Below are 10,432 nucleotides of genomic sequence, written 5' to 3'. Positions count from 1 at the left end.
TCTGCCTGTGGGTTTCTATTCCTACAGCAGAGGAAAGGGTCTGCTCTAGAAGGCTGCTCTTCCCAGCTCTGTCTCCTCAGAGGTTACAGAAACTCTGTGTCCCTCATCCTTTGAGCCTTAGTTGTGATGGCATCTTTGTTGCCTGTGGTACTTGTACCGTCCCTTAGGAACCCTCTAAGATTTGCTCATACCCTTATTAAAAACCAATGTGGGGACTAAGCAGAAAGTTCCTGTACATAAACCCCTCTTAAATTATCCTAATTTAAGTATACCATCTGCTTCCTATTAGGGCTCTGATTGATGGGATAACCTTGGAGTGGATTGGCACATCTAACTCTGTCTCAAGATCTAAAAGCCAAAAATAAACCACTTTTTAAGATTACACAGGAAACAAAACCAAAGCACAAGACAAAAAAACTGGGAGAAATATTTGTGGCTTACAACACAGAAAAGTACTTTTCTCCAACGCATGAGAAAAGCACCCAGAGATGAAAAATAGAAAGACCACAAGATCAATAGGAAAGTGGACAAAGGGTCATGGGGTGGTTCACAGAATCAGAGGCATAAATGGACTGAAATACAAGCATCCATAATCAGAGACATGAAAAATTAAAGCTATATTAAGATACAATTTTCCCTTGATCAGATTGGTAAAATTCCAAAAGTTTGAAAAATGCTCCATTGGCAACTGGCCAGAGATGCAGACGCTGTCATTTTTCTTTGGTAGGACAGCAAGATAATGCTGTCCCTTCCAGGACAGTAGCCATCAGCATTTCGCATCAACTCCCTTTGGCCAGCAACCCCATTCCTGGGATTGTATCTGGCGAGTGTAAACTGATGTGACAAGTTTACTCATCCCAGCACTGTTTGTGATACTAACACCTGGGAAAACACCCTGGTGACCACGTCAAAGGAACTGAAGAAAGCTGTGATTCATTCACAGGAGGGAATACTCGGAGTGAGCAAGCCGTTCGTGCCCCAAGGTCAAGACAGCTAAATGCAAAAGGGAAAGCTATGAAATGATTTGATGTGCCCACCAAAGAAAGTAGAAAATGGCTTTCTCCAGCAGCCGAGCAAGATGCCCAAAGGGAAGAAGGCCAAGGGGAAGAAGGTGGCCCCGGCCCCCGCTGTCGTCAAGAAGCAGGAGGCCAAGAAGGTGGTCAACCCTCTGTTCGAGAAGAGGCCCAAGAACTTCGGCATTGGACAGGACATCCAGCCCAAAAGAGATTTAACGCGCTTCGTCAAATGGCCCCGCTACATCAGGCTGCAGCGGCAAAGAGCCATCCTCTACAAGCGGCTCAAAGTCCCTCCTGCCATTAAGCAGTTCACCCAGGCGCTGGACAGGCAGACAGCTACTCAGCTGCTTAAGCTTTCCCACAAGTACAGGCCAGAGACAAAGCAAGAGAAGAAGCAAAGGCTACTGGCCCGTGCTGAGAAGAAAGCTGCTGGCAAAGGTGACATCCCAACTAAGAGGCCACCTGTCCTCTGAGCAGGAGTCAATACAGTCACCACCTTGGTGGAGAACAAGAAGGCTCAGCTGGTGGTGATTGCCCATGACATAGACCCCATTGAGCTGGTGGTTTTCCTACCTGCCCTGTGTCGAAAGATGGGGGTGCCCTACTGCATCATCAAGGGAAAGGCCAGACTGGGGCACCTGGTCCACAGGAAGACATGCACCACTGTTGCCTTCACACAGGTTAACTCGGAAGACAAGGGTGCTCTGGGTAAGCTGGTGGAAGCTATTAGGACCAATTATAATGACAGATATGATGAGATCCGTCGCCACTGGGGAGGCAACGTCCTGGGTTCTAAGTCTGTGGCTCGAATTGCCAAGCTGGAAAAAGCAAAGGCTAAAGAACTCGCCACTAACTTGGGTTAAATGTACACTAAGTTTTCTGTACCTAAATATAATTACAAAATTAAAAAAAAAAAAGAAAGTAGAAAATGCAAATATATATGTGCTTGTTTTGCATAAAGAAGCCATGAAATAGTTAAAAACAATGTAAGGTTAACAGAGGCAGAAGCAGGCAGGAGAGGAAGGGGGAACCGTATGATTTCACTCCACTGTCTTCTCCTTTGTCTGCATTGTTGATGAAATGCAGAGGCTGAACATCCTTACTGTGAAATTCCAAAGTCCAAAGTGCACTGAAATCCAAAACATTTTGAGAATCAGCATGACACATTAAGTGAAAAATTCGACATCTAACATCATGTGACAGGTGACAATCAAAATGAAGGTGTCTTAAAATACCGTATTCCCTCTGACCTCCCATATGACCATACAGGTATGTGCATAAAACACAGCTCATATTGGTGTTTATAGCTGAGTCTCACTCCACCTCATTGTGTCTGTGTAAATAATCTAAAATCAGAAGAGGAGCATCCTAAACACAAAACACATCTTCCCAACTATAGCAGGAACAGCAGGGCTGCCTGTATGCAAATGCTGGGGGCCATGCAGCTGCAGAAGCATCTCCTGCAGGAGGACCTAATTGAGGACTGCTTGGGAGAGCAAGGATTGCTGGTGCAAGTAATGTCAGCCAATCAGGAACTGCTATTTAAAAGAGATACTTTCTTGGGACCAATGGGGGTGTGGGTGGAGGGCATTAAAGGAGATTGCAACAGTGCTCAGATGAGCTTGCTGCAGCATTTCTTACCTGTTCCCAGAGTTTGTGTCAGTTGGCTTTGCTCCAACTTGCCCCCCGCCCCAAAACCCCAAGAGCAGGTAGGGTAGGGCAGAGAGCTGTCCAGGGTACAGGCAACATCCAAGTATTTCAGTAAAGGGTGTTCAATCTATACCTATTCCAAAAGATGTGAAGGACTGAAGAGGGGGAACCAAGGAGAAGATGAAAAAGAACTGTGAAGAACACAGACAAAGAAGACAAAGACCTGACCCATGCTGCTGTGCTACAGACTTGGAGAATTCTGCTTTAACTGCATCTTCTGTTATCACAGACGTAGACCAGGATCTGTCACGGAAAGAATGTGGGTTATGGATGAAAGCAGACTTCGACCTGAGTCTTGGCATCTCTGCTTTGGCTGGGAAACTGGGTTAAGCTCCCTGAGTCATCATGTGTATAATCAGTGAGAGGGGATTTCAGTACTCATCACTTCAAGGCGCCGTTGTGAGGACCAAATTCGGGAACACAGGCACTCAGAAAGCTCCGGCTCCTTGGAAATATAAGACATCACCCCTATTTTTATAGCTTTTAGGCAGACATGTTGAAAGGTAAGAATTTAATTGCCCATGTAAACACTTTGGACTGAAAATTCTCTTTAGAAAATGAAATTAGTCTTCTGAATAAATACTGTTGCTTCTATTTTGAGATGCATTGCTGAGGGCTGTCCACTCAGCTGCAGTCTGTCATTCCATAAGCTTCCATTAAGAATACATGGGGATACGTCATAGACGTTTTATTCTCAACAAACGTGATGTCAGGTTTCTTTCCTCTTGTCTTCCTAAGTTCATTTCCTACTCTTCCCTTCCCCTTTACTCTTTCTTTTTCTGTGTTTTCCATTCCTTTGGCTTCTGCAGTCATCAATGACAAGAATGTTAAAGGCAGATGTGACCTAGGTAGACCATGTGACTAATCTACACATGATTGCAGACAAGCAGTCAAGACCCTTTTCCTCCATCTCCCAAGGGCATCTTCTGCCAACCTTTCCCACAGCTTATACTGAAAGGTGACACTATTTCTCAATATCTTGTTCTTGTTGGGAAAATGGATGGATGGATAGATAGATGGATGGATGGATGGATGGATAAATGGATGCATGGATGGGTTTGTTTGTTTGTTTGTTTGTTTGTTTATTTATTTTTATTTTCAAATTTTGAGATCAAAAGCAGAACACCCCTGGAACTTCAACTAGTGAAAGGCTTGTCAGAGTATGGAAAGATAGCAAAGAATTATGGGAAACTCAGCCTCCTTGGCCTAAGGATATAGATGGCAGGCAGTTCACAGAACCTTCTTCCATCTCCATGTCTCACAGATGGAATTTTTCAACTGTCCAGATCCTGCATTCCCTCACCAAGCCCTGGTTACTCTCTCTTGAGTCTTTGACCTGGGAGCTGTGGAACAGCAACCCTACATGAGAATGAGGGAACACCAAGAATCACAGAGATCTAATGGCTTGCTGCTTCCTATCTGGCAATGGGCTGGGGATTCACACCAACAGCAGGTACTGATATCAAGAGGCTTAAAACCCAGGATGCAAGAAAAGTCACATTTTCATTTGTTCCCAGCTCACCATTTAGAGGCAAAACTCCTATTGTAATTATGCTCAGAATTTCTCTATCATTCCCCTTGAAATGTCTTCACCTTGTTGGAGTCTCCTTCTCCTCCGCATGCTTTAGTGCTGAGTGGTACACACGACATTGGGTTGCCATCTGATTCAGACTGGGCCATCTCCTACCCTGCTCACACACAAAGAAACATTGCTACTTCCAGTCATCTCTAAGTAAACTGGCCTCTTGCCACCTTACTTAGTGGTCTAGGCATTTCTTCTTCCCTTCTGCTTTTTCCCCTTTGCCCTGGTCTTGAGCTCCTGTGGCTTCACCAGCAGCTGAATTCCTCCTTTGGGTGAGAGATGTGATGAGAATATGCTTTCCATCCTTTGAGACCACGTGACCTTATGACAAGCTTTGGCTGGTGAAACAGGAGCAGAAGAGATGGGTGTCACTTCCAGGTAGAACCATGTAAGGGCCAGGGCTTAGATCACCAGCTCCTTCCCCTGTCTCCCCCATCAAGACTGCTTCCTATGAAATCATCCTAGGTCTATGAGTGATGTTGGTGTGAAGCAGACAAATGGCAAGAGCAAGAAATAAATCATCATCGAATCCATTGAAATGGGGGGGGAGGGGAGTTGTTACCACATGCTATCAAGATGGGTGACGTTTTAGGATGTTGGGGTCACTGGAGGTAGAAGGGTTGTCTGAGCCTATGTATCTAGGCTATTTGGCCATTATTGGAGTTTTTGCTTCCACATCAGGATTGGCAAGGATCTTGTCCACAAGGTTGGCTGTGATTCCCATCTTTGCCCAGATAATAGGCATATGACCCCATACTCTCAAATTTTCGGTTCACCCCCCCCCCCCCGACAGGATCCTATTGTCCTTTTCCACTAGATGTTTATTCTACAAAGTAGAAAGTATCCAACAGCCCAGAACCTGTCCCTGTCAACTCTTCTCTGACCCTGTCATCTCAGGTTTGACCCAGTTCTCAGGCATTGGCATGCTAGCCTTTAATTCTCTTACTATTGTTTGCTGCATTACCTTATGGCGGTACCCCAGATAGCAGCAGTTTAGTTCCTCAAACCCACAGGCTGGCAAGTCAAAAGTCTTTCCTCTCAAGACAGTCATCTCACAGTTCCTATTTGCTTTGACGTTTCTTTAAAACAAAACAAGATGAAACACTATCAAAGAAATACATGTGTACCATTAAAACTCAAACAGTACTACAAATCTGATAACTTAAAATGGCACTTTTTAAATTCTTTTCACTATGCAAGTATTAATATCTATAATCTTAATGTCTTAAGAGCATTATTTTTATATTTATTTTCATTATTTTTCTCTCCCCCCCCCCCGCGCACGTGTGTGTGTGTGTGTGTGTGTGTGTGTGTGTGTGTGTGTGTGTGTTTGTGACAAGATCCCAGTAGGCCAGAGGCATTGGATCCCCTAAAGGTGGATGAAAGTTACCTTCTGTGGGTTCTGGGAACTGAACTTGGGTCCTTATGCAAGAGCAGGACATGGTCTTCACCACTGGGTCATCTCTCTAGGCCCTAAGCCATTGTTTTTCACCTATCCATTTTAAACAACATCTACTTACCGATTGCCTGTGATGGAAAAGGGCCATGCAGTACCTTGAATCAGCATAGTACTTTAGTCCACAATTCCTTTTCTCCCATCATGCCAATAATGGTGACATTAATAGTCTATATGTCCCTTATGTTCAGGAACTGTGACTGAACCTATTACTTACATATCTTCTTCATTTTTCATTAAGCTTAATTGCCATACTCATTGGATTGAAAAGGACCATGGGACATTGGTGAAGCACATGTCTGGATGGGTCTGGAGAGCATTTCCTGAGCTGATCAAACCTGGTGTTCTGACCTAGTGTATAGGATCCATCCTTAGATAGACTCATATAATAGCATCATTGGGAAATAGAAAATGGTAGGAAGGGGCCTAGTTGGAGAAAGTAGAGCACTGTGGGAGTATCCTTGGGAACTATATTTTACACCATCACTTCCTGTGTGTCCTTCCAGCTTCCTGTCTGCCATGATGTGGGTTGCTCCACTGAACCACACTTTCCCTGACATGAAGGACAGAATCATTTGAAACCATCAGTTGAAAACACTCTCCCTTCCCTTATGTTGTTCTTGTCAGGTATTTTTGTCTCTGTGATAAGCAACTTAAGGAACACACCTTTGGATCTAATAGCATTTGAAGCTAATGATTTGTATTTGCTTGGCTTGTTCATTTCTTCCATGAATTTTTGACAGAATTATGAAACAACCCTAATGTAGTGGTGTACCTACAGATCAAACATATCAAGGAACCTACTTATCAATTTCATTTTTTTTAAAGGTATCTCTCTCCCAAACCATCAGTCCTCCTGTCAGGAGCAAGCCAAGTCCCTGTCCCCACCTCTCCAGGCCTCTTGATTCTGCTCTGTTCCCCACAGTTCCTTCCTTCCTTCCTTGTTAGTGATGGAGGCCCTTATGTTGAAGGCCTGGTCTCTTGCAACTTTCAAGAAAAGATGGGCAAAGTATAGCTGTATGTTTGAAGCCATTCAGTGTATTAATTCTACCCTCCCTCTGGTCCAGTCATTTGGTGGGTAGACAGTCACTGCTCTCCGGCTCTCTGCCTTCCGCCTCAGCTTTCAAGAAGAATATAAACTTTGAATTCTCTTACCTTCGTGTATCACCTTTCCCTCCTTCTTTGAAGAACTGAGGGCCATCTCTTGTTCCTGGAAGGCTAATATTTCAGCCATGTGCTTTCATTGTATCCAGGCATTTTGTAGACCTTTAAGTTCAGAATTTTACACATTTTGCCATCCAGCTGTATGCCTGAGAAGTGTGCGCTTTGTTTACACAGCATCTCAACGTAAACCTTGTGAACAGCTCTAGAGTGAGCATGCTCAACCTCCACACTTGCGCTTTCTCCCTGTGGTCACATATGTTTCTAAAAGGAGCATGTGTGTGGAGAGATTTGGCTAACAGAACAGACTTGACACCCTTCTTAGGGTTATTTATGCCGTACAGTTGCTCTATAAAGTAGGAATTATGAGCCCCATTAACTGAGAAAACCTCAGTCGTTGGCATGCTAAAGCAACTTCCCTATAAGTCTACTGCAAACTCAGGTGTGAATCTGATTTATATAGTCTTCCTGATCCCAAAGACTATTTTGTAAAACGTTTATACTGTTATAATTGTTCTAAAACTTATGTGCCCATAGGTCAAAACACTGAGTCGACAGTTAAGTACATAGTATAATCACACAGGCAAGGCCAGTCTATGCTTTGAATAACTACCTCCCAAAGTGTCCTTTGTTGAAGCTGGATCATCAGCTGTGAACTATCAGGAAGAGGTGGGTCCTAGTGAGGGGAAGTTAGTAAACTGAGGGTATCACTTTGAAGGGGCTCTCAGGTTTATGGCCCCTTCCTTTCTCTCTTACTTCCAAGAAGTGAGCAGCTTCCTGTGTTACCTAACCCCTGCTATGATGTGCTGCCTCTCCATAGGTCTAAAGCAACAAGCCACGTAACTTTAGACAGAAACATCAAAAACTGTGAGTCAAAAAAAAAAAAAAAAAAAAAAAAAAAACCAAACAAACAAACAAACAAAAAAGCCTTCCATCTTCATAACTTGGTTGCCTTAGGTATATTTATCACAGTATCGGAAAGCTAAAACAGTATCTTATCATCAAAACGCTGAGAACCAATGACAAAGAGAATCTTGGAGGGGAGCCAAAATAAATTATGCTTGAGGGGATAGGTGAGCTTAGGCAGATTTGAATATCACCCATGTGTACCTGTGTTGAAATATCAAGTGATAAGCTGGAGAGATGGTTTGGTGGTTAAGAGCACTTGGGGCCCTTCCTGAAGATTCCAGTTTGGCTCCCAGCACCTATATCACTGTGCTCACAACTACTTGTAACTCCAGCTCCAAAGGACCTGTTGCTCTCTTCTGGCTTCTAGGAACACACATATGCATATATATGCATACATGTACACATAAATAAAAATTTAAACATCAAATCTTTTTTAAAAGAGAAATAATAAGCAACACCATATGGCACACCATAAATGTATACAATATTTATATATCAGCTTATTAAAATAAATAAGATTTTTAAAAAGCCAGAAAGGAAAAAGATATAACAGACAAACAACAATACAAATCAACACAATTTTTACCAGAAACACAAACACACACACACAGAAGAAAAAGGAATTAATTTGTTTGCACTTGTTTTCAGTTTCATTTTTTTAGCATATAGTTTTTGGCTCTGGGGATATTCCCAGGGCCTTTGCATGCTAAGCATGCAGCCTGCCACCGAACTGCAGCCCATTCCTGAAGCTACTGTATATAATCACATTTCCCAAGTGCTTCCTGGGAACTATAAAAGTGCACAGGAAGGAAGGAAGACAGAATAGCCACGGGCTGCAAGATGCCTGTGTACGGCACATGTCAACTCCGAAGGAGGCAGGTTGCTTTTCATGTTCTTCCCTTCTCATCCCATAGGAAACATAGACTCTTTCAGAGAAATGCAAATGAAATCAAAGTCCCCTGAAGCTAAAGAAGAATATTTGAAGACTGTTTCCTTTATAGAACGAGTAAAAACGACTGACCTGTAGAAACACTGAGTTGTCAGAAGCCCTGACTTGCTTGCCCACCTTGATTCTAAGATGATGTTGCATAGATACTGACTTCTCTGCCTCTCAGAAGCAATGGAGAATGCCCACTGGATCTCTTTCCTTTCCAAAACCAGGTTTCTTTAGGGGGTCACTTAGGACCCCTCCATATAACCATGGTTGAAAGCCAGTTGGGCCCTGTGAGTCTCCCCCAGTGGGTTAGCTGTGACCTTCCCGGTTGATCTATCTTCCTTTCAACTGGATAATACAAAAATGAAGTGACCATTCTGGCCTGTTCAGTGAAGTGAATGTCTCACTAAATAGAACTACTCATTGCTGTAATAAAATCTTGAGAAAATAAGGATAAATATTTCCCTGGGAGATGAAATCTCCAATTAGGGTTCTTTTCCCACAATTAGATTTGCTAGCCTCCTGCCCTGGTTTTACCACCTGCTGATTAGTACATTAAGCCAATTAAGCTCTGACTAACTCTTTACATTTGCTCCCCTATTTTTTCAGAGGCACACACAGAGAATTAGTCTGAACCAAAGGTGCAATTTATTTGTCTGTAGTCTGAGTCACCAAGTTCCCTCAGGGTATCTTTCCACTGCTCTTTTTTTAATATCCATGGAGTATTTCTTTTTCAGAACATATGATTTATTTAGAAACAGCAAGCTCTCCAGTACAGAACCCGACCTGTTGTGTGTCTTCCATTTCAGAATTTTCTGACATGACTGAAGACATTTAGGACCCAGTATTTTACATGTTCCCGAGCTCCAAGTTGGTAAGTAGCAGAGAATATTGTTCCGAAGGATTCTTTATGACAGAAAGAAGGTGCAACCAGCCTCAGAAATGCACCTGTCAGCAGCGGGAGGCAGGGGAGTTTGAGGAGTGGGGGATTGAGGGAAGGAGGGCTGCCTTCCAGGCCCTGCCCCCACCCCAGCTACTTCACATTTTGCCACCACAGCATGAGAAAGTATTGTGCTTTTAAGCTCACAAGAAGTTGTTCTCTGCTCTTGGTCTTATGAACAGGAGAATCATGAGCCATGTGACACACTTTGATCAAGAATGGGCCATGTATATGATGGGAATCTCCCAAGGTGATAATAGACTAAAAAACCTATAGTGCCTACCAGTGTCATAGTGTGATGCCTCCCTCACTTGTGTGTCTGTGTGGTGCTGGTGGAAAGAAATACATAGAAGAGATAGAAATACGTACAATAGATAGAAATAATGCCATCAGATAGTACAGCACACATACTAACTCATGGGACCTGGTACTTGGTGGTCATTAACAACTAGATGACTAGTGTATATATTCCCTATACTACAATTATCATTTTAGAGTGTTAAAAAAATAGTTAACTGGAAAGCAGCCTGAAGTGTTTTTTTCATGAATAGTTCGGAGACCTTCTTGACGTAGATGACAGCTCTGTACATGCTACTGCTCCCAAAGACATTTCAATGGGACAAGGAGTGGAAAGGAAAATACTGATTATTAAGCATAGAATATGACGTAGGCTAATATACGTGGTTGTTTATCTTAGGGTTTTTATTCAGGGAGGGGGATAAGA

The 10,432-nt window shown here is 43.1% G+C and overlaps 1 pseudogene; it reads left to right on the top strand.

The window, feature by feature from the left end:
* The first annotated feature begins 1,053 nt into the window (after positions 1 to 1,053).
* Positions 1,054 to 1,884, top strand: Gm6129 (annotated as a pseudogene).
* Positions 1,885 to 10,432: the final 8,548 nt, after the last annotated feature.

The sequence above is a fragment of the Mus musculus genome, chromosome 13 (genome assembly GCF_000001635.26).
Source record: "Mus musculus strain C57BL/6J chromosome 13, GRCm38.p6 C57BL/6J".
Lineage (NCBI taxonomy): Eukaryota > Metazoa > Chordata > Mammalia > Rodentia > Muridae > Mus > Mus musculus.
This window is presented reverse-complemented; position numbering and strand designations above follow the sequence as displayed.